At 44.3% G+C, this 24517-nt stretch overlaps 2 protein-coding genes across 5 annotated transcripts in view; one reads left to right on the plus strand and one right to left on the minus strand.

Moving 5' to 3' along the window:
- Nucleotides 1–4437, minus strand: part of NAA35 (N-alpha-acetyltransferase 35, NatC auxiliary subunit) — a 423189-nt gene extending 418752 nt beyond the window's left edge. Inside the window, exon 1 of one of the 4 annotated variants that reach the window (XM_078675799.1) lies at nucleotides 4302–4437. The gene's annotated coding sequence lies outside the window, so the exon portion shown is untranslated. Of the gene's footprint in view, nucleotides 1–2912; nucleotides 3197–3354; nucleotides 3618–4301 lie in introns of those variants that run through there. The other 3 variants (XM_078675796.1, XM_078675797.1, XM_078675798.1) reach the window with 3 other exon arrangements.
- TLNRD1 (talin rod domain containing 1) overlaps nucleotides 4299–24517 on the plus strand; it is a 46380-nt gene continuing 26161 nt past the window's right edge. The window contains exon 1 of the mRNA XM_078675800.1: nucleotides 4299–4424. The gene's annotated coding sequence lies outside the window, so the exon portion shown is untranslated. The remainder of the gene's footprint in view (nucleotides 4425–24517) is intronic.

Consider the following 24517-nt stretch of genomic DNA (forward strand, 5'->3'; position numbering starts at 1 on the left):
GGCCTGGGGCGCCTTTGAACCTCAAGTTTTTTAGGACCATTGCTACCTGAGATGGCGTTATCCAGTTTCCGTATGATTGTGGCTCCACTTCTTGGGTATTTATTAGTAGCGAAGTCTGCTGGTCAGTGCACCAAGCCGGGATATTTTTCCTTTGGGCTTGCTCGATGTGTTGTATCCAATCGCCCTCGAGAATGTTTGCGTTGAAGACCTGTGCCGCTCCATTTGCCACTTTGTTAATTTCAGCCCAAAATTTCACGTTGTTATTAGATTTACTAGATGCTAGTAGTGATTGCCAGATGTCATTTTGGTATTTCGCTTTTTCTAACCACACTTCTTTTTTGTAGTTTTGTCTCAAGCTATAAATTTGTTTGCCAATATCTTCACCCTTTGTCTTGGCTATTGCATGTAGCTTTCTGATTTCTCGATTGAGTGACCCTTTCTTACGCAATATTGGGCCAAAAGGCACATGCGTGTAAAATAGACTTCCTTTTTTTCATTTTGGCCATGGCATCACACTTCTCTAAGGTGTGTGCATGGGCCTAGGCTTGTCCATGACAATTTGAGGTCTAAAACCTGTCTTGTGACACAGAGGGGCACACCACGTGTGCCTTCAGAGACAGAGGGTTACTGTTCCTGCCCGGGGTATATTATGTACGGTGTGGATGGCAGCGTACTAGAGAGAGAACAGTGAGTGTATATACCTGTATATTAGTAGAAATCTATTTGTGTAGGAGTCTCAGTTATTAAGCCAGAGAGATCCATCTTGATTGCTCCTATTTTGGCATGACACAAGATGAAGAAAGACAACAGCTTCCTCAGACAGCTGAAGTGTGTTGCCTGCATTGCTGTGGCTGGAGTGTGAATATCCAGACACTGACATGAAGACGCTGAAGACAGGGATAACTTTAAAAATTCCATGAATACTATTTTAGAAAGGGTCTGCTAGTTAGTTTGTCAGGGTCTCTGCCATATGGTTGCTGGGGGGGGGGGGGGGGGTACTCCAAGTTATATCTTTCAAGTTGGCATTTCTAAGTCAGAGCTGTCCTTTTGTCAGTCTCTGATTACTTCCCCAAGAAGGCTGATGGCAGCAAAGTGCAGACAACTCACAGTTCATCATGCCCATATTTAGGGTACACTTTGCTTGGAGCCAGAGCCATCTCGAACTACTGTGAAAAAGATCACTTACCCAAAAGGTATTTGGAGAGCAGCCTAGAAACAGCATTCGAAAAAGGACCAACACAAACCAATTTTGAAACATGAGACAGTTGAGCCACATCCCTTATCCTTGACATGGTATAAAAAAGAGGGATCCAAATCACCTCACTTTGTTCAAGTTACACATTTATATGACCAAGCAAGGGAGTTCTCTGCTGAATAAAAAAAAGGACTGCTGTGTGGCTAGGGTTGGTGTTTGAGAGACAATATCCATAAGGCGAGTAGACATTTTCTTAAGTCTGCACTTTCTTCTGAGCGAGAAAGGGTTCTGCCTATAGGACTGTCTGCTTGCTAAGAAAGGGAAGGAGCCTGTCCAGCCCTGCAGGAGGTGCGACTATCAAGGAAGAAAAGCCCAAATTGTCCCCGATGTGAGAGAGAGAACTAACTACTTGAGAGAGCGAAGCAATGAGCAACCCTTGCTGTGAGTAGGTATGCTCCCCAGTTCCTGATGAGAACTGCACCCAAAGACTGCACAAATTCAACAACTATCATGTTCACCTGGTAGTGGAGATTTGGTGCAGACACTACTGATGGAAGAAGCAGAGTAGCAGCTGAGGTAGAGCCAGTCTGCCCTGGAAGGCTACAATTGACATGGATAAATCATCAATGACCAATCAGCCTGGCGGGGGCTATAACTACCTTTACCTAGGATCCATATATATCCGGCCAGCGGAAGGGTGCAACTGCTGGAGACATTCTGCCCATTGCGATAGGATTTGTGGGAAAAATGCAGCACAGCAGATCCTATTACAAAGGAACATCACTCCTCAAACAAGAGACACAGGCTCCAACCAACCTTCCTCTCATGACTACTACAGAGAAAAAAAAAGGCAGATAAGACAGGCCTCAATTGGAACAGAAAGAGTGTAACAGGTGCCAAGGACTTGAGTACAAGGTCTTGAGACATTTCTGCCCACATCAATAAGGGGGGGTAAGACTGCTTGAAATGACCGCACATTAGAACCTGTAGGATCAGCAAAAAAGAAAATCTGCACCAATGCGTAATAATTGCTTCTACCACAGAATATTGCGAACTGTAATCGATAGGGTCACCGTGATGGGGGAGCACTGCGGTGTGGAAAAGGGCAGGGAGAGCTACCATGAGAGATCATAACCAGAAGTAAAACCCTGAATTCATCAACTTGAATTACATTGTGTAGTATTTAATACTGCTGCGTGATTAAAAGTATTTTCTTTAATATATAGACAAATACTGTACATGACAGTTGTCTGTTGGAAGGCTGTCAAGTTCTGAGTTTTTGCCCCGTACTCTACTTTGCTGAGCTGCCTGTTTCTGTTTGACAACTATACCTTGAGAGACAAGAGTTGTACTTGGTCCAATTTGCAGAGCCATAGGAGGATAGACCCCACAAAAGAAGATGCAAAAAAAACTCAACCATAACAGTTGGGTCCCAGTTGGCCCTGAATGCTTTGTGGCTCTTGAACGTGGTCCAACAGCCTAGAATCTGAGTCAGAGTGATTATCAGTGGCTGAAACGCAAGCAAGTTAGTTTTCAGCCTGGTAAGTGACCCCTACTGTTAAAAAAAAAAAAAAAAGGAAAAAGAATCATCACCATGTTACCTCGAGACCTTCAGAAACCATAAACTCTGTCCAATAAATTTCAAAGGCGTGCGCGGGATAGACAGTCCCTCATTATATAGTCGCATAAATTATGTTTGGATTTTGGAGTCGCATACCTTTGGATTTTGGAGTGACTACGGTGCTGCTGGTGATAGTTTGAGCCGCTGTTTAATCAGGGCTCCGCAGACGTAAGGGACCCACACCTATATCATCTGAAACAAACAATTCAGTACACCACGTTCTGCACTGGTCGCCCCCACCTCTTTACCTGGCACAGGTTGGCGCTACTGAAGCTTAGGTTGAAGGGAACCTTTCTGCAGCAGACACCCAGAGACCTCCCCTGTTAATTGATCGACCCCAGCGACCTCTCGGAGAGTAGAAAGCCTAGGGTGGAAGGAGGGAAACAACGAGAAAAGCCTAATGGGAAGAGATGGGACCGTCGTGGTCATTATTCGATAAACATTTGTTCAGAGGCGCATGTAAGAGAACCAACTCCCGCCTGTACACGAGGAGCATCGACAAACACACGGAGTAACCGCCAAATAAATACATACTCACCAATTTCATAAACTAAAACCACCCAGGTCAAGTGCACACTTCGATCACGCACACACCGTGATACCTCCACTGGCTTCAACCTTTCAGCGCCCGGCTCTAAACCTATCCCCCGAGGCAAACCCAGTACTGAAATGTTTAACAGTCACTTCAGCCATTCCAATATGGCCGCGATTTTTAGATTTAATTGAGGACGATTCTGCCTCAACTGGAAGATGTACTTGGTCATGCATTACAGCCGAGCTCGTTGCCCATGCGGCCATCTTGAAATATGTGACACTACTTGTTGGCTATACTGACCTCGCGAGAATAATTCAGTTACTGTGGTTATTTTCGCAAACAAGACTTGTGTTGTTTTGCATACTAAGTTTCTATACGTCGGTGTCCTGGCGCGCTCTACAACACGAGAACAGCTGATGTGGTTGCTTTGACAGCTCCTCGCGCATTGACAGGTGCTAACACTGAGCTTCCCGTCTGAAAATTCTAGTGCGAAAGTAGTCTGTTTTCTTATTTCATTGAGGTCGCTCTAGATTACTACCCACACGAAGCCACCGGTGCTCTGCGAAGGGGAATCCATTCGCTTCCCCGTCATAACTGCCGGTTATCGAAAGGGAGCTAAAGTGAGACCATTCATTCAATGCCCGATGCTCAAGTTGCTATAGTCTAGGTTTTGTTTGAACACGCAAATCAATGGACAATTTCTGAAACCTTTTTCGGAGATATGACTTTACGTGGAAAAGTTGTTTCGGTCTACACCAGGCATCTGTTTATTTTTTTAAACAATATACGAGATCACTTACGAAAATATGTAAACACTATTTACATGTCACAAACGTCATTCTTAATTCGGTTTAGGGTGCCTGCCTATCCTATCGGCTTAGCAATTGACAACAGTTGTAAATTGGAGGAAAGACAGGCACGGTCCAATATGACGACTGCATCCAACCCACCAGTCCTCTGTCTAGCTCGTGCACTCGCCGTGCCTGGCTGTGACGCGTCCTGCTCGGCGGAAGGGTTGGATCATAGCCTCTTTGGGATGCGGCCGGACTCGAGTATGCGGGAAGCAGCCGCAGGTAAGCCGACATCTTCAAGGGAAAGCGTCCGAACCGAGTGGGTAGTTCCTGGCTTTTTGTGAGAAGTGGGATGAAACTGCGCGAAGGGCGGGACTTTTTGTCGGGTGCAACTGTAACCGGCGTCTGCACGTGTGTTGAATATAGGGAACCGACCCTGCCCTCACACCCACTGTGTGTGTGAATGACTGCGGGCAATGGCTTCAGCTTAGATGCTTGTCCCGCACAGCCCTCAGGTTGCTTTGCCTAGTCAACTTTTTGACAAGCCGCTTGGCGCGTATCAAACACGTAACTTCCGGCTTGACCGTATGTAAACAAAGACACATTAACAATTACGCCTGGACATTTAACCGACCCACTCTAAAAAACAGAGAAAAGAAGGCTTTCTAGTAAGACCTTAGATAGTATTCCTCTTCACCTAGTCCTATACCTTTGAACCGTCCGCGGGGAAAGGGAATCGTCCGATAAGTAGGCGCCGCCCTGTGCTCTTCCTGAAAACGCCCATGGGTAGCCGGCGGATGTTTCGGGAGCCTCTCCCAACTGCCGGCATCCGGCAATTGCTAGCCTGCGCCTTTCGCCCAGACCAGCAGTACACTGTTTATCCTCTCCCATCAGAAAACTTAAGCTGTGTCTAAAACTCAACACTGACCCGTTATCCTAACTTGCATACAGGTCAACGTATCGTCATTTGGATGGTGTCACTCTTCATTGATATTCACTTTCCTAATGTGCCATCAGTATACTTTCAATAGTGCCACTCTCTTTTCTCATCTGCAACACCTTTCGAAAATGGTTCAGCCTACATTCGATTTAATGTGCTTGCTCTGCTAAGCATTAGACTTAGCTCATTTACAGTAGGCTGACAGCTCTGCAGGGGGTTAACTGTCACGTTCCACAACCTACTTAAATAAGGCAACAGTCCTCGATTATCGTTCCTATGAACGTTAGTTTAAATCTACAAAAATGCTGCACACGATATTGTGCTGCACATTATTACCATGCTAAAATATGCCTTCAGCCGGAAGTTATGCTCAAGTTGTGATTCTCCCACTGCCGGGACAGTCAACCAAACATTTCAGATGTCTCACCTATTAAGGCACTTGAGTTCGCACCAAGCCTGTATCAACCTCCTTATTAAAGGAGAGTGTGATACCAAATCATGTATGTAGTCAAGGTAGATTAGAGTTTAACCCAGTAGAAGTTGAAAACTAGCATAAATATGTTTGCTCCACTTTTAAGACCCTGTCCTAAATTAATGATCACCTGGAATGTCGATTTGAAGAATGTGCTTGACCTCCTCAGAACCAACAAGCCAAAACGTTGTACAAAAAGGAGGTCAACATTAAACTTCATCCAATGGAAAAAAGTTGCAGAATCAAAATGGAGGCCAGAGGAGCTAACATTGGCACATCTACTCCTTACAAACAAAGCACTCTAATCTTTTTCACCCTTGGCTCTTAACAGTTTGTTTAGTCCAAAAATGTGAAATCCTAAATATCCTATACGGTTGTTTGTAAAACTTTATTTCAATCAATTTGACCATAAAAGCATTTGAACAACATCTAACATTACATTTATATTAAAACAAATAAAAAACAAGCATTTACAATGCAACGATTTCGCCTTTACAAAAGTTAGAGCTATTGGCATTGTAAATGACAACATTTGTATTTATGTGTTGGTTTTGAAAACAGATAAATAAATGGCATTGTCATTTACAATGTTAATAGCTTAATCTCTCGCAAATGCAACACCCACAGAGAGGCCCCCCACACAGAGCCCCCCCACACACACCCACACAGAGCCCCCCCCCACAGTATTTACAGTGGAGTTCATCTGTTTTTCTCTACCGCCATGTGACATAGGCTCCTCACCGGGACACCGTGTGATGTGCGTCGCACAGTGGCACCCTGCGAGTTGACAGGCATGGTAATGAATTAACAGCACAAGGTGTCCATTTCAATATAGCTACTGGCACGAGAGCCTGGGGTACGCTGAAAGGTGTGTGTGTGTGTGTGGGGATCTAGGTTGTGAAATTGTAAGAGCTGTCTACCAGCATCTGTTCAGCCAACACTAACATTATTATGACTTTTGTATTTTACGTACCGCTGACGGCATTACATGCTACAGGGATTTCTGAGGTGCTGACTAGAATACGAAAGTGACACACAACTGTCCCCATTGCAGTAGTCTCAAGATAACTAAAATATTCCCATCACATTTTCAGACTTCTGCCATCTGGCACTTACCCAGAAGTGAAGATGGACCATGGTCATTACGGAGCACAGACTCCTCTGTGTAGGATAGATAGGTCCCTCTCCCCCAATACCCCCCCCCCCTTGACAAAATGGCCTCTTTGGTTTGCATAGCCACCCATATAGTGTGTCCCAGGTCAGGAAGCAAGCGATAATAGTAAGTAGTAAGGCCGATGCGGGACGGGACGGTGTTGGGTGGAAACCTGGTGTCTATGGCAAGACAGTCAGGGATGGGTATGGATTGACTTCACAGACCACTATTAGGACATGGTTGCAGCTGCAGATATTTTAAACCCATACAATTCTATTGGTGACCCCTTACTGTACTCGAAGTTTGTTTTCCAGAAGCTTTCATCTTTAAAGGTGCATTGATTTCCTCTCATTCGGTCCACAAACTAACAACTGATATTTAAGAAAAATTATATTCATCGGTTTTGCAAAAGGTGAAGAAATACCGAAGTTTAAGCTAAATGCAGGGCACCGCCTTCGCATACGGCACATAAGGCACACACACTTAAATGATGTGTATCATGTGTTCAACCTTCTGTGGTTGAAAGGACTGGATCACACGTAACGTATTGAGGGTGTCCTGTGTTACCATTTAGGGGAAAGCAGTCGATTCTGTTAAGGGGCTAAGCTTAATTTGAAGTTCTGTGAACAGTTATCGTATGTTTTTATTCTGATGATTATATTTCTATTCTGATTCTTCGTATGTGACATGAGTTTGTGAAAAAATAAATTATTTGTATGACACATTCCTGTCAGTGGATGGCCCGGTTCTGTTGCATTTATTAAGTCTTTTTGTGTGCAGTGCGGGGCAAAACGTGAATGATAAATATGTGCTTCTGTGCGTGAGAGCATGCCTTGAAGAAGCAGCTGTTGTGCTTCGAGGCGCCCGCGAAGGGGTGGGCCGCGAGCTCCTCACAGGATGTCGTTTGGACGGACTATCCTTGGCCCTAGTGAGTGTGTGATCATAGTGTGGTCTGTAGGGCGGGCATGAGTGAGGCGGGGGCCCTTCACGAGAGGGTGAGTGGGCGAGCACCTCGGGTTCATGACTGTTGCACATTGTGGTGACTGACTAGACATTTGTGAGGGCGCGTGAATGAGCAAGGACCAGATTTACTTTTCCATGAACTGGCACCTCAGTCTTACCTGTTCCCTCCCGCAATTGGTCAGCGATTCCATCACGGAGTATAGTCGAATATTGACTGCCCCGCAGCAGGAGAGAGCGAGACACATGACATGTATGACACCTCAAAACCTCAAAGAGCTTCATTTTCTAAAGCCCCTCACTTTTTTCACTACGTTTTTTTTTTCATATTGTAGGGTTTATTACAGTGAGGTGTATGCCTTTTCGGTGTAATGTAATTTGTAAGGATCGTGGCTCCAGAGCCCAGAGGATGAATTTAATTGAACTTTGAGGTGCCATCGCACCCCGCCAGAATTTCGGCAACCCCCACAATCTCACCAGAATCCCGGCTACCGCCGATTCCCCCCCACCTCATCCCCACACGTTTATTGGCTTTCGTCACCTACCCATCCCCCCAAGAATTCTGATAACCCCTTCCCTCCTCTCCAAATTCCTCAGGGCTCTGTTGAACTATTTGTAAATGTACCGTGTGGGAGTAAAGGGAAGCCAGGAGTGCGAGCCTGGCAAGTGCATGCTTGTAACTGGTGTAGCGCTTAGTGAGGTGTGTGTCAACAGCAGCGCTGTGTGTGTGTGGGAATGCAGCGTGTGCTCTAGTGAAGTGAATCCAAGCACAGGGTGTGCATGTAAACAGCGCCTGTGATTAGCGGCTGTGGGCACGCGCTCACACCCTCTCGTGTGAGGATTATCCCAGCTCATTAGTTACCCTGGAGTGAGAGAGAGGCTGATGGGTAGGTGAGATGTCTGTATCCAGTTACACGACACTGGAGCTCTGTGAAATACCTGCGCCCTTTTCTACATTTTTAGCCCAGGGTTGTGCTTACGATGCCCTTCGAGGTTCCTTTGTATCGGACGTATACATTAAACCTTTTTTTTCAGTGTATGCTTTGTGATACAAATGAAAAATGTCACGAAACGTGCAAGATCTAGAGACGACCCACTTATTATCACGTGCGTTTGCAAAGCCAATAAAAACATGCGAACAGTCATGTTACTGTATGTACCTTGTGACGCCTCCAAAAGAGAACCATACGCCACTGTCAGATGTCTTTTCTGCCTCAAACCAATGGAAAGGAAAATGATCCCAGAGTGAGGAGAGGTGAACTGGACCTGGCGCAAGAGTGAAACAGATGTAGCAACGATTCCTGCCATTTAAAAGGAATTGCGCAGTAATTTGAAATAAAATAATCAGGAGCGCAGTGGTGTCTGGTGGCAGCTGTGTGAAGATAGCCAGACCTCCTATGTTTTCAGCAGACCAGTCCATCAGATTGCAAATACAAGTATCAGGAAAGGAGAAGGTTAGATTATCAGAAAAGTTGTGTAGGTACTCAAACAAAAAGAAACAAGTCAGGTCCCGGGCCGGCCAGCCAAACACAGGGCGGCCTGGGAAATGACGTCACGGGGGTGTCCCGGGCCGGCAGCCAATCCCAGCGCGGCCCGGGACAAAGGGGCGGGGCTTAAAAAAGCCAGAGAAACGCCCCCGAATCGCGTTTTCCCCGAGAAAGCGCGATTGACAGCCTCTGTCTCCCAATGGCTAGCCTCCATTTATGGAGCTAGCCAATGAGGGGCAGAGGCGGGTCATCGATCACATATACATCTCAAGAGGGTTTGCTAGCGCATGCGTACTTCGTACGCATTGGCTAGGCAAAACCTAAAAATATACAGTCATCCTTTGGCAGTGTGTACTAAATACACAGTGTAATCTATATTGCAATCAATCCAGAAATCACCATTTGCATTTAGTTACGTTTGCAATGCATAATTCAATTTACAATATCTGGATATAATTCCGCTCTTTCTCTATCTCTCAGATCAACTATTCAAGCAAAATATGTGTTTGTAAAAAGTGCTTGTATCGGTCAATAAGGAGATTATTAGCATCATCACTGGTTACATTAAAGTGCTTGTGCAATATATAATAAGCTATTTACAATTCTACTTCTTAGTAGTCCTACTCGCCAAAGTAATGTACACCATGATAATAATTCATTATTAAAATAATGCTAAAATACACATTCAATTCATATAAAATTCCTTCAGTTAAAAAAGGATGTACACCAATTTAACTGCCATCTTTGTGGGACATTTTTAGGAAAACTCTATGGGTGCACCACATAGAAAATAAGAAGCCTGCCACGGAAAAAGCTATAGGGAGACTAGCATCATATTTCAGTAGCCTGAAAGCCTCTGAACATTGCCTAGTTCCCAAATTTCTGCATATCTGACCAGCCACCGTTTTCTTGATTTCTTATAGCCAGTACAGAAAAAAAAACACATGGTATTCAGATTCTTTTGTGCCATTGCATGCCGGACAACCCAATGTTTGTAGGCCCGCCCATTTATTCCCAAAACCACGCAGTGGCAATACTCGGTGCCTAAATTGCAAGTAGAGCTTCCTTGCAGCAGCCGGTTTGATGTAATTAATTGCCGGCTCTAGTATGTATTGCTTTTGAAATTTCCATGAAGGCTACAGTAAGTTTTCCTATTGAGTGGTTCCCCTGCAGTTGGGCCAGTTTATATTCCCAGTAGCACGCCTTTATATCTTTCCTTGACACTGTGGGGCATGTCATTTCTGGATTTTCCCACAGATTACCCCGTCCCATAAGGTGTTCCTGACACAAGTGAGCCGTGGTAGTCTCCTTGCCCCAGGTATATTCATCACCTCTCTGTTTTTCCCCTGTACTTTAACAATTCTGGAGTATCCCACAAGCATCTCCTGAATAAAAGGGGTCTCAAAGAAACTTCTTCCTCAATTGACCTGACCCCCAAATCTAATCGTAGCGGTATGAGTCGGGTACTACAGGGAGACCACCCAATTGTCTAACAAAGGAGTTTTCCGTTTGTGTTATTCTATCAATGTGACCGTGGCCACACGTTTCTGCTCCATATAGAGCAGCACCTCTAGCTTGAACTGTATATATTTCTAATACTGGGCCCACCGGATTATGACTAAAGTTTCAGAATACCTTGGACAAGTCCCCTGTTGTTTGCGCTAATTTCAGGGTGTTTTTGTAAATTTGTCCCCCCCCAGTCCATTTTTTTTTAGTGATTGTAATGCCGAGATAATCAAAGACGGATACCCTCACTAGGGGTCTGCAATCTAAACATGGGTTTGGTCGGGTACATTTGGCTGAGTTAAATACCATACATTTTGTTTTTTGCAGGTTAATGAAATGAAAGAAAATTTATAACGCGCAACTAAAACCCGAAGGCATTTAGGCGCCTATCAAAAAATAAATCACAAAAAGGCAGAGGCAAAACTACGGGTAAGCTTTGGCAAATAGCCGTGTCTTCAGGGCTTTTCTAAAGGACTGAAGGGTGGGAAGGGCCTTAATTTCCGCAGGAAGAGCATTCCACATTTTTGGTGCTATAGTGGAAAAAGCTCTGCCACCCCATTTAACTCTGCGAATACGTGGTACAGATAGCAGAGATTTGTTAGCGGAACGCAAATAGCAGAGATTTGTTAGCGGAACGCAAATTCCCCACTGACCTATTTCTCGCTAAGGCGCCAAAGGTCATGCACAGGATTTTGAAAGAAATCCTGTCCTCAACAGGGAGCCAATGCAACGCCTTCCTCGCGGAGGTGGCCGACGCTCGTTTGGGTAAATCCATCACGAACTTGGCCGCCGCATTTTGGACCATTTGGAGGCGCTGCAGCAGCCCCCTGCTGAGTCCTGCATACAGCGCATTACAATAGTCAAGTCGGGAGCCTATGAGTGCAACCACGACTTGCTTTCTAGCCTGCTGGGATAAGTAGTGTTTGATCTTCCTCAAGATGTGGATTATGCCCCAACAGGTGGAAACCGTTCTATTCACCTGCTGACGCATATTGAGGGTAGGGTCGATCAACACTCCTAGATTTTTCGCCAAAGCTGCGGGTACCGGACGTGCTCCCAGTGAGGCTGGCCACCAATTATCCGACCAGATGTCCTCCTTTCCCCCAAACAACAAGATCTCTGTCTTCTCCCCATTCAATTTTAATGAATTGTATGTCATCCATTGTGAGACTGCCTCCAAACAAGATCTAAAATTGGAGGCAGCCTCGTTAATAGACTGGGAGAGGGAGACCAGGATCTGGGTTTCGTCGGCATAGGAGACTACCTCCATCCCAAAAGATCTTCTCAGTCTGGCAAGTGGGGTCACATAGATGTTAAAAAGCGTCGGGCTTAATGCCGACCCCTGAGGGATCCCACATTGCACAGACAGGTATGGAGATAGAAACTCCCCCAGCATCACTCTCTGTTCCCTCTGGTCTAGGAAGGAGGTCAACAAATTAAGAGCGGACCCCTCCACCCCAATCTCCCTCAGACGAGATGTTAACACTGAGGGAGAGAGGGTATGAAACGCAGCTGTGAGATTTAGCAGGATGAGGAGGGTGGTCTGGCCCCTATCAACTCGAGTGCGGATATTATCCAGCACTATGGTAAGGGCCGACTCGGTGCTATTCTCCCTCCTAAATCCATGCTGCGAATGATCTAAGAGGCCAGAGTTCTCCAGAAAGGCAGCGAGATGCTTATTAAGATGTGTTTCCAGCATCTTCGCCGCGGCAGGGAGCAGTGAAATGGGGCGAAAGTTTTTAAGTACCCCAGGGTCCAGTGTTGGCTTCTTAAGTAATGGTTTTACCACTGCCCTTTTCCATTGCTGAGGGAAGGTGCCAAACCTCATTGCCCCATTCATGATCTCCAGAAGGGGAGGTAAAAAGGTCTCCTTACACTGCTTAAGAAGCATGAGAGGACAGGGATCTAAAGGGGAGCCTGATCTGGTCTTAATGAGAAGGTCCTCTAGTTCCTGAGATATAAGGGGAGGAAAGGATACCGGGCATCCCGAAGGGGCAACCTCCACCGTAGTATGGACCAACTCAGCGGAGCCAGAGACATCGGCAGTTTCAGCCTTCTGAAGCTCCAAGGCCGAATACAGATCAGCAATCTTTGCCTGAAAGAAAGAGGCAATGTTGTTACACAACAGATGGGAGCCGATGACAGGATCTCAAGCCCCTTTTCCTTACAGAAGGCATCACATTTATTTAGGACCCTCTGTGTACCCATTGGAGATTTGGATAATAGCAACGTATCGTTGGCAAACATCAATGCTGGGATATTGCATACTGCCAGCTTGGGTGCATCTAAATCCTTCTCAGTATTTAAAAAGTCAACTTACCCATTTATAAAAAGACAAAAAAGGGTCGGGGCAAGAACGCAACCCTGGCGTACTCCTCTACCTACAGGCATGGGTGTGGTAAGTTCCCAGTGTTTACCAAATCTTATTTGCACGTAGTTTCCTTCGTGTAACCGCCTCATGATTTGACACAAATATAACTGGACCCCCATCTCTAGCAGGACTGCCCACAACTTCTCTTGGGACCAGATCAAATGCAGATTTCAGGTCTAAAAAAATAGACAGAGGCTGCCACACTCTGTACACACGTTCTTCCAGTGTAATAATTGTAGCCTCAAGATCTGGTCCAATGTAGAAATTTTTTCTCTAAACCCTGCTTGGAACGGACTAAGAACTTTACGTTCCTCCATCCAACTCTGCAAGCGGTAGAGCAACACACGTACAAACCTTTTTGGGCTAATGTCAATAAGGCTTATGTGCCTATAATTTGTGGGTAACATCTGGCATCTCTTTTTAGAAACTGGTATTATTTCAGCCACAGCCCAACTAGTAAGGATTGCCAGTAGGGGTGATCATAGTTACATTAGAGCGATCGGCCTGCGAGGAGTGACATGCGTTGTCCACTACACCGACCTCTGGCTTTGCCCTCGAGTAGAGGAACTCAAAATGGTCCTTCCACACATTTGCCCCTAAATTTGGCTCTATTGCTGACTTTCCTTTAGAACTACCCGTGTTTACCAGATTCCAAAATGTCTTCATATCGCGGGTGCCTAGAGAGCTTCTAAGAGTTTCCAACATGTCACTTTCCCACCTTTTTTTGCCTCCTCAATGCAGGTTCGATAGGCTGCTCTGTTAGTTTTAATCAGAGATCTATAGCCTTAATGGCAACGATCAGAGATGTTTTAGCCTTTCCACATCTTTCATTGTACCAAGGATGGCGGGGTGTTCTTTTATTGCTAACTTTTTTTAATGGGAAGAAAAGAGCAACCATAGTGGCCGTTAACCTGGTGTGATTTAGGGCGACCTTCAATGAATCAATTTGGGTACTGTCAGCAGAGACAGTTTGGATAGAATTCATAAGAAGTGGAATAACAGTTTTTACATGGCACCTAACTTTTCTTGGGATTGACTTAATTCCGCCCATCGGACTCTTTTCCTGCAATTGCTGAGAGTCAATCTGCCATCAGCTGGTGTAGCTAAATCTGTGGTATTCCCAGGGTTTAATGTAAGCAATTCAGAAATTAGGACATTATAGTCACTATCGTGACGCAACACGATCTTAAAATCTGCTACCTTGTGCCATGATGTAATGACAACCAAGATGTAATCAATTAAGAAACCGTGGCCAATTCTATTAAAAGTATGTTTACCTGGGGTATCAGACTTAGTTCTGCCGTTACATGTCCTCACTGAGTGTTTTAAAAGAGAATTCACCTAGAGTACCGGAGGGGTCCAGACTCTTACTAACGGACAAGTTGTTTCTGGTACAGCCCAGTGTAAATCTTCTTCACACGGGTTATCCCTATTCATACCGTCTAAGGGCTCTTACTAACAATTGAAGTCCCCGCCTACAATCAGCAGGTGGTTGTCAGGGATATTGGCAAGGAATGTGGTTAGCTCATCGAGGGTCTTTGACTCTCGACTACGGCTGACTGGTCTTGAGTAGACATTTATTAGAGCAACTCTAATCCTTAAAGGGAACTTAAGTAAGACACACAGAATGTCAATTGAAGATGTTTCTTGCTGTATAGATGTGCAGCCCAAATGAGTCCCCACCCAGATGCAAAGCCCCCTTGACGGCCTCCCCTTTCCCCCTGATGATGCTGCTATGCTATACGTGGCATAGTCTAGTTTAGAGATATCCGCCCTTGCCTATGTTTCTTGAAACATACAGCTTTCATATTCCCCAATAAAGCTCCCCAATCAGGATTATCCATCTTGGGAGCAAGACCGGCTACATTCCAAGATATAACTCCCAATCTTGATAGGTCCGGCCAAATATCCATGTCGACAAGTTCTGGGGACGGGGGCGGGGGGGGGGGGGCTCAAAATCCCGCCAATGCACAAGTCTCACTGTTGAAAATACAAGATTGGCTGTTAGTAGTAATCCCTTTTGATTCAGCTTTGTTACCACGTACTGTCCCTCTCGACCTCCCACTGATCTCGCCCTCTTCCAGTGTCGTGGGCTGGTCTATAGTCTCCTCTGCTTGAACAGTTTTCTCCTCTAACTCTCCCAGGTGATTATGCCCCTACAGCCCATACCCCTTGAGTTCAAGTCAATTCACTTCTTCAAGGAAACCAAATCTATTAATTGTGTGAATATTGAAGCGTGGTTTCCTAGGCGTTGGTAATCCAAATTGTCAGTTTGATGATTTTGTTTTAGAGGCTCCCCTCCCATCCTTCTCTGAAATGTTTTGGTCTCCCTGGGGGATAAAAATAACCTAGCAGAAGGGCTCTTATGGTCCCTTCCTGTCTCCAGTCATCCCTACTTAGGATTGCTCAGGCGACTGATGGATTTCTAAAGTTTATCACTACGCAGTCTCCCTGCACTACCGTATGTCTCCAACCCACCCAACCAACTCGATGGGTTGTTAGGATTTCTCCTGCAATCTCATAATAAAATTGCTTGTTTTTAGCTAACCAGAACATGCATTTATTTTTCAAATACTGGTGTGATTCCTTTTGCCCCCTCCCAAGCTTAGGAATACCTGCCAAACAACGTAAGGGGTTGAGGCTGGTGCTAAATTAATACACAGTAGAGAATGTTTTACTTGAAAATTTTCAGTATTTTTAATGGGTCCTACCACCTCCCGCTGTCGACTTTCTTGCCATTCACTGCTGCTATGTGGATGAACAGGTGTTGATTTTACCTTACTAGGGCTTGCAATGCACTGTCTTACTTGATCTGTAGCGGTAGTGGGAGGGGGCCCACTCTGACACAAGGTAGGGGCAGCCTTGCTAATACTAGATGCAGCCAGTGTTTCTTGGTCACTACCAATCCCTTCTCTTCCGTTTGTGACCCCTGCCCTAACCTCAAGCAACATGGTCAGCTTATCAATCCTTTCTACCAGCTTTTTAAGTTCGTCCTTTACAATAGTCCTTACTTGACAACATTGTAAGTCCACCACTAGATTTGTAACCCATGCAGGTTGTTCCTTGCCACTTTCAGTGCTACTGGACAAACATCCTTCCCTGATATCGTTATCGTCCGTGATTTCTTCTGCTATCTTCTTCTTTTTCACCCCTGTTCTCACTGGTGCTTTAGGTTTTCCTCTCTTCACTTGACGCGTGGGTACTACCTCTGTATGTAGGTAACCATTGGGCACTTCATTAGTAGTTGTCTGGGCCCTGGGGTGTTGCTGATCAAGGGACCAGGGGCTTGTGATGTTTCCAAATCTATAAAGGGAAGGCCCAAATTTGGAGCTAGTGATAAACATCTCTCGGTCCGTTCAATTTCAGTTGCCACCACTCCTATTGCTCTCTCTAACATCCTATCAATAGAGGTAGGCTGGACTTTGGGTTTTGATTTCGGGAGTGCCGGTTGTTTCTCATCTGCACAGATTCGCTTGCCCATTTTTCTATTTGTTTTTAACTTGCTTTATTGATATGGATGATGTGGGGTCTCCGCTTATGTTCTAAAATACCAGTAGGGCACCTACCCGTGTCTAGGCCGTGAATCAGCTAGTCCCAGATGGAGTACAAGTACAACCAAGTAAAACAGGAGAGCCCGCCGTTACAGTAAAAATATGTAGGGTTATTGGAGCACTAACCTTGGGCCAAGTAATGTCCAGGAGCCAAGTCTGCTTGCTTGGGCAAAAACCAAGGGGTGTCCCAGCCCAGCCTCAGACGGCCACGGACGCGCCCGTCCTGTGGGAGCCATCTGCTGTTTTTATTGCTCCTCCTTGTGCGGAAAGAGGCGTCACTGGTGACCCCAATGCCTCCTGGATGAGGGAGTCCACAGTGCTGGTCTGCTCGCGCTGGCCGTTCCCCTCACGGCTAGGATTCCGGGCTTCCCGCGCTGCGGTAGCCCGCCGCTGTTTTTAACGCACCTCCTGGCACGAAAAGAGGCGTCACTGGTGGCCCCCAATGCCTCCTGGATGAGGGAGACCACAGTGCTGGTCTGCTCGCGCTGGCTAGGATTTCGGGCCACACTTAATTAATTTTGCAGTACAGCAACTCAAGTTTTACACTGGACTTCTTTGGTAATTCGCTGCATGTTTCACTTTCTGGAACAAGAGCTTCTTAGCCCATCCCCATAAGTTTTTCACCACCTGCGTAGCAGGGTTGAATCGAGGAGAGCTGACAAGCCACTTACTTTATTGCATATGCTCACCCTTATATATTTCACTTACAGTCCTTTTTGGTGATATCTTTACCTACTTTGTAGGTTGCTCGTTTTCTCGGTCCTGAGTAAGACCCGATTCAAGGAACTACTGGCCTTCTGTAATTATTTGGTTCGAAACATCGACTTTTCTTTCACTTTGACCTGTACTTTTAATTTATGCCCAGATGCGGATGATGAAATGCGTATTCATAGCATCTTGCTTCTTGGGATTTGATTAGTCAGCAATTTAAACATTGATAGGCAGGTCTCTTCATTTTTTCATCAATGTAAATATTGTAATTATCAGCACTTATACCCTTCCATTCCCGCCACCTTACAAGCACTTCCTTGAGCACTTATTTCACTTCACGTTCACTTAAGAAACCATCAACATTGTGAATTATGGATGAATTTGCAATACAAAATCCATTGATGTGCCGGTGCCCCAGGACAGTGCACGGATCTATGAAGCCTTGGTACAAAATTGTGATTGAGGAATCTGGGATGTGCCCACCCATCCTGATTTGAGGCTTCCCATGGTCTGCATGCTTACTTTTTTCAGCGTTTCACTTCTCCCCTCATATTTTTGTAAATGTCGAGGAATTCGGAATATCTTATAACTACAATTTCAGTTCACCTGGTTTAGAATTTGCTGAACTGTGTTTTGTAGTTCTGATCAATGTTGACATCCCCTTTCAAAGTGGCTTCTCTACGAGGGCACGCACACCTCCCCATTTCTCTCCAAAATGCACCCAGACTTTGAGTAAGCCACCCATCACATAACTCCGTTGGTGGCTTTTCTCTGTGTACATCTCATACCGTTAGCCCATATTTGTATTTCTCAACTGTTTGTTTTGGTGACAAAATAGTTTCTGACAAAGGGGAGAGAAGTCAGGAGGTGCTGATACAACAGTTGTTAATTTCTTGTCGGTCTTTGGAAGATTTTTGCTCATCTCTGTTGTGAATAAAAGCTACTATATAGCTCTAAGTGTAGTAAAACATTAGGATGGGTGTTTGTTTGTTCGGCAGGACAATTATCAGTGAGGAGTGGTTATGGTAGTCTTGTTAGGTGGTGACGCATGTTTGAACGTACACTTTGCCTTTCCCATGTACAAGTCTGTCAATCAGTTTTCGCTTCCTGTCCTTCTAAAGACGCAACACACACACAGATGATTGTTTTTACCTGTATGCTAACTTGGGACTCCGCATTTACATTTAGCAATTACAAGCGAATCGCCCATCCACAATGTGACGTAAGCGCTGTTGCAGCTGATTGGCTCCTCAACCCTTTGTTGATCCTGATGACTTTTTAGGTCGAGCCTAGCGGTAGCGCGCATGCGCTGCGAGGCATGCAGTAGTTGAGTATGCTTTGGAAGCCTCGCCTTCTCTCCGCCCATATTTTTGATTGGCTGGTGTCATTGCCCTTGGTCAATGCTGGCTTTCGATTGATAATGAGTCTTGTTAGTCCCTCCTTGTTACCACCCTGTCGCCATTTGTTACCTTGAGGACAGGACCTTTTACTTGTGGCGTTACACAGTCTCCTTCATAAATCAGTAAGCACTATTTTTTTATTTATTTGGAGCGCAGTACGCTTTCATTTTAGTGGCCACGCTTGTTTATTTAAATATGTGCGTGCAAACAGGGCGAGCGTTTCTACTCCCTAATCTAACCAGCATTTGTAATGCAATATGTCTCACATTTACACAAGTTTGATCTATTGTCATTCACAATAACAATGCCTTTTATTTTTGTTTTCGTTTTTAAAACCTAAAAAAAAGGCATTGTCATTTATAATGCCAATAGCATAAACTAGCGTAAATGCGAGACCCATTGGATTGCAAATCCTTGTTGTTTTTTTTTTTTTTGCCTCTCGGGGTCTTTGAGGCTGTGTTGCCCGTACAACAGATGGCGTATTATAGTTATTACCCATACTCAAGATGATCCGTAAATAACAGCCATATGGTTGAAAAAATCCACTCACATCCACTCAAATCTGTTCAATGGATATTTGTTACCCAAGACTGCAAACACATTCACTTATATTCGGCTGGATTATTGCATGTCTCCTTATGTGCTTTGATTCTTATTGGAGTATTGCAGACAGTTTGGTAAGTACAAAGAACTGTTTGATTTTCAGTGTGCCAAAAAACTCTTTGTAATCCTCTAAAGTCCAACATGCCTTCAATAGTGAGGGCTGGCGTATAAGTATAGTTTTTGCTGTTAGCGTTATGCTGAGTTTCTGCTAGCTGGTTCAATTGGGCCTGTACAAGTGCCCAGAGTACTGAAGAGAGAAACAGACTTCCAGATCAAAAGTACCCATGAGCCGTCTGATTATTCCACCCCCATGAAACTGTGTGGATTATTTTACAAAAGTGTTCCACTTCTGCTGTGATCAGGTCGATCTCAATTCATCTCTTATTTCCACAAATGGGTCTGGGTCATTAAATTACGAAATGAAGGCCGCAAGTACAGAGGAGACTGTATCTTGGCAGCTTCATGTACTCCAAATAGATCTAAAATGTATCCTAATTCAATAAACAACCAGACTCTTTGCCGAATAAATGTAAATAAAACCCACTTTAAAGGCAGAGCAATTTCTCTTTAGAACTTCCCCCTAGTGCCAGAGACTCTTGTTGTCTTTCAAAAATGCATGAGGAATTACTAGGTTGTCCGAAAGCAAGGTTGGTTAGTGCACATCGTGGATTTTAAACATCTTAGTGATTGTGCAGAATATTCATAGCATATTAACAAGTACCCTGAACCTCACTCATATTTTGGATTTCCAAATTTAATTGCTGATCCAGAAATCCTATGCCAACCAACACACCTATCCCAGTGATGCAGCTATGTAATATTTCTCCGTCATGTTACAGCCCTACTTCAGATAAAACAGAAGCCCAACTGCAGCTAAAATCACACCAACAGCATTTCCACCGTTGATTATCATATGGGGGGGGGGGGCTTTTTATCACTTCAATGAACCTCAACTCTTTTAGTTCCGGAGAATAAGCTACGTTTTGGGCAGGCAAATGGCAGACGGGAATTGATGCAGGATTATAAATTATGAGATGCATTGTGAGCATGCTATCCCAAGATACACCTACTACTAAGAGCACAGATATGAAACTGAGCCCAAATTGTCTTTTTTGCTGGGAGTATAGTTAATCAGGTCGAATTCCTGGCCAGTATCTTTTCTGATCACCATCCTATGGTTATCGAATTGAAGATACAAGGGCATTGTTTTGCAAAAGCAAATTTACCCCTATGGAGTTTTAAGGGGTCTCTAGTCAAACAAGATGACTTTAGGAAACTAGTTAAGAGCTCCAGTGAGGCCTATTTTAAAACTAATCGAGGCAGTCCAAGTATCCTAGTAGTTTTAGATTGTTTTAAGGCAATATTAAGGGCACCTTGTATTTCATGAGATGCGTTTGAAAAGTGCTACGCGAACAATTGACGGACGGAATGCTTAATAAATCATACATTCACCCCCAGTCAAGAGATCTGGGTTAAATCCATCGTTCTTTTGCTCACCATGCCACCCCAGTTTAGACCCAGCCATATGCAAATCAGTGTTGACCTTGTGCCTCATGAGAACAGTAAAGACCGAACTGCCAAGCCAGGTCCTCCCTTGACCGGAAACAAGCATCCTGGGACCGGTTTCTGGGTATTACCCTTAATCAGCCAGGCTAGCTTGAATCCAGTGGCACAGTGAGCAAGGGACCCCCGTCTGGGCATACCCATCCCAGTTAGGGTGAAAAGTGCTACGCAAACAATTGATGGACGGAATGCTGAATAAATCATACATTCACCGCCAGTCAAGAGATCTGGGTTACATCCATCGTTCTTTTTCTCACTGTGCCACCATGCCACCCCAGTTTCCGGTCCTAGGATGCTTGTTTACAGTCCAGGGAGGACCTGGCCTGGCAGTTCGGGGTGGACTGTTACCATTGGGCACAGGGTCAAGACTGATTTGAATATGGCTGGGTCCAAACTGGAATGGGATGCTGAGCAGAAAAACAATGGATTTAGGCCCAGATCTCTGTACTGGGGTGAATTTATGACGTTGTTCTGCATTCTGTCCATCAATTGTGCTTTTTTGCATTTGAAAAGGGTAAGGACAGATCAACATTTTGGATCTGATGCTACAACTGGGACGGACTGGCTGAGGTACCTCAGGGAACGGATAGGATCCAAGTTTAATTTTGCAAAACTATTGATCAAAAAACAGATACTGCATTCCACTTTGTAGAGGTAGCAACTGTACAAAGAGGGAAATAAAGCTGGACAGCTTCTAACTTGGCAGCTCCCAAAAAAAAAAACGGAGTTCACCACAATAGAATTTCTAATCTTGAAATGGTTGTAAGCTCAAGGAACAGAAAAAACTGTCCTAGGTGTATAATCTGTTTAAAGCTTACATAGCTCTATCCTGACCTGGCTCAAATGCAGTCCTTTGGCCAGTTGCCAACACTCAAATTCACCATGACTCCGGTTACTTATCTCAAATCCTCTTTTTCAAAAGTAGAGGTATGACGGGCCTTCAAGAGTCTTCCAAATGACAATGCGGTAGTGCCATGCAGCTTTACTTGTGAGTTGTATTTAACATTTTCTGACTTGCTTCTTCCACATCTCTTGGCACTCATTAATGAAATATGGAACCTAGGTTAATTTTTGCAATCTAGGAGGGAAATGTGTATGTCTTCATGTCAATCGTGTTAAAAGCAGCATTTATCAACTAGCACACTCATCATTATAGTCAATAAAATATTTATTAAAATGTTGGCATACCATTTCGCATCTGAGAGTGTGATGGTCGGGATCATATTGGTTTTAAACTCTGTATGAGACTGGCGAGTCAGACGCATTATCTAACAGAAGCAATCCCTTATCTTTCAGAAGAAAGCAAGGATGGGTTAGTCCTGTTTGTGGACACAATGGATACAAAGATGACATTCAACATAGTGGAATGAGAGTTTTTATAAACCATATTGCACAAAATGGGAATGCCATCCCAGGTTGTTATGTTGATATCAAGGCAGTTGACTTGCAGTCCATGCCCTGCATGAACGTGCAATGGCGTTCCCATTGTGGTGCCTAGCTAAGGCTCACGTATGAGCCTTCGCACTGCACTGCTGTGGGCCAACCTAGATTCCTATCTGTATCCGGCAGGCGGTCGCCATATGTCTTTGTCGGTGTGGCCGTGGGCAGCACACCGCTAAAATCATAACAAGGCCCCAAATCTCATAAATCTAAAACTGACATTTTATTATTTAAGACAGACCCTAATATTCTACCTTTAAAGTGTATACACCCTAATATTAGTCGCTCTATACAATACTTGGGCAGACAGATTAGTACAGATCTTGGCAAATTGTGTTAGATGGATTTTATACTCCTGTTACAGATTAACAGCCAGTTTAGATCATGGGGAAAGCTACCATAGTGGAAGCACTATTGTTAAGAGGGTAATACTACCACTAGGCTTATTTATTTTTAATCGATTCCATGGTCCCTCTCGAATAGTTTTCTTAACTAATTGACCTCCTGTATAATACAGCTTATATGGACGGGGAAAATACATAGTTAGGTGGAAAAAAGTGGACCCGACTTTGCTCCATGAAGGTTGGGCTTTGCCTGTCTGCTCCATATTTCACAATCTGCAGACCTGTAGTGCTTTTTTTTTTACCATCTTTAGGGTTGCTGATGGTCTGTGAAGCACATGGTTAAAGAATATTTTAGATCCAGCTAGACATCTATTTCCGCATGATTGCTTCTACCATAACGTTTCATATATAAGCCTTTCAAGAGCATAATGATCCAAGGCTTGTATTTCTTTAAAAAAAAATTAATTTGATACCATGACCCCATGTACCTTTTAGTGGTTGGAAGCTTGACCTTAAACCCACCCACACTTCCTCCCTTTGTTCCTAATGCCAGGATTCACTCATAGGCATCCCAGTAGGGGACACATGGTATAAAATCAACCTCATTCCTTGCTAATTAAGCCCATATGATCTGCTTATGCTTGCCACATTTCTCTACCCAGGAATACCAACTTAAGCATTTATTCACACCCAACTTAAGCCAATTCCCAAACATAATATACTTCCTTTGTGTAAGAATGGTCTCTCTACCAACTTCCCCCTTTCTCTGTCTCGCACGCAGCTTGTGTTTCCTGTACACTTAAAAAACAGTTCAGGCTTTGACTAAAGAAAAAACCTTAAGTCTGTTCATGAAGTATGTCATAAATTGGCAAGCTTCTTCAGGCACCTGGAAAATTCAAAAAGATCAGTTCCAGTTAATCTTCAAATTGGAGACGACACTAAGGATAGTAGGAGCCCTAACTTCTTAAATTTGCATAATGCATATTTCCTTCTGCCTTTTAGCAGGTACAAAGGCTGGGTCCAGAAAGATAGAGAAGGTATAATGATAACTTAGTTTTACATTAGCCAGTATGTTTTGTTCACGAACTCCTGAAAGAACATAGTAAAAAAGTGGATCATTAATCGCGGTAGGCGACACCCCACTTCAGGGTAAAATTACAACCAAGTTAGGGTGAACCCTCCAAGTCAGTTAATTAACCTGAGCTCTACCCCCTGTTAGCTATGGCCCTGAGCAGATCGGGTTAACTGCTGGCAATGTATAAAGTGTTTATGCAGTACACAAAAAGTAATAAAGTCAAAATGCAAAACTATAAAAATCAGGAACTGAATTAGAAAAATAGAGTAAAATGTATTAAACAAAGTTAGACCAAAATGACAAAAATTAATAAAGGGAACTGGAGATGTAACATTTTAAAGCTTAAGAAGGAGCCGTGCTAAAAAGCCAAAGCGCCAGTGATAGTCAGTGGTCTGGGTAAAACCTACGAGCGATTAGAGGCTGACCGGGATGGTGCACAGGTTGGATACACCAACCAGGTCTATCTTGGTCAAAGATTTTTGCCTTCTGATTTAGTCCTTTAAGTCCCAATCAAACACAGGAGTACACTTCGAAAGCCTCCCTAAGACCTCAGGAAAGACACTTGGAGACTCACAGGGCGTCAGGCAGAGGTCAACAGCAGTGTCCAGTCCAGGATGAGTTGCCTCTGATCAGCTAGGTACTACCAGGAAAAAGCCTCTTGTAGCCTGTTTTATCCCTGTAACTTGACCAGGAGGTCCACTTTGTAAGCCTTGCAGTCCAGTATTGTTGTCCTGATTACAAGAGAGAGTATGTCCAATTCTCCTGGGGCTCCTCTCAGGTCATAGACAGTAAGTCGAGC

Source organism: Lissotriton helveticus, chromosome 2_1, assembly GCF_964261635.1.
Source record: "Lissotriton helveticus chromosome 2_1, aLisHel1.1, whole genome shotgun sequence".
Lineage (NCBI taxonomy): Eukaryota > Metazoa > Chordata > Amphibia > Caudata > Salamandridae > Lissotriton > Lissotriton helveticus.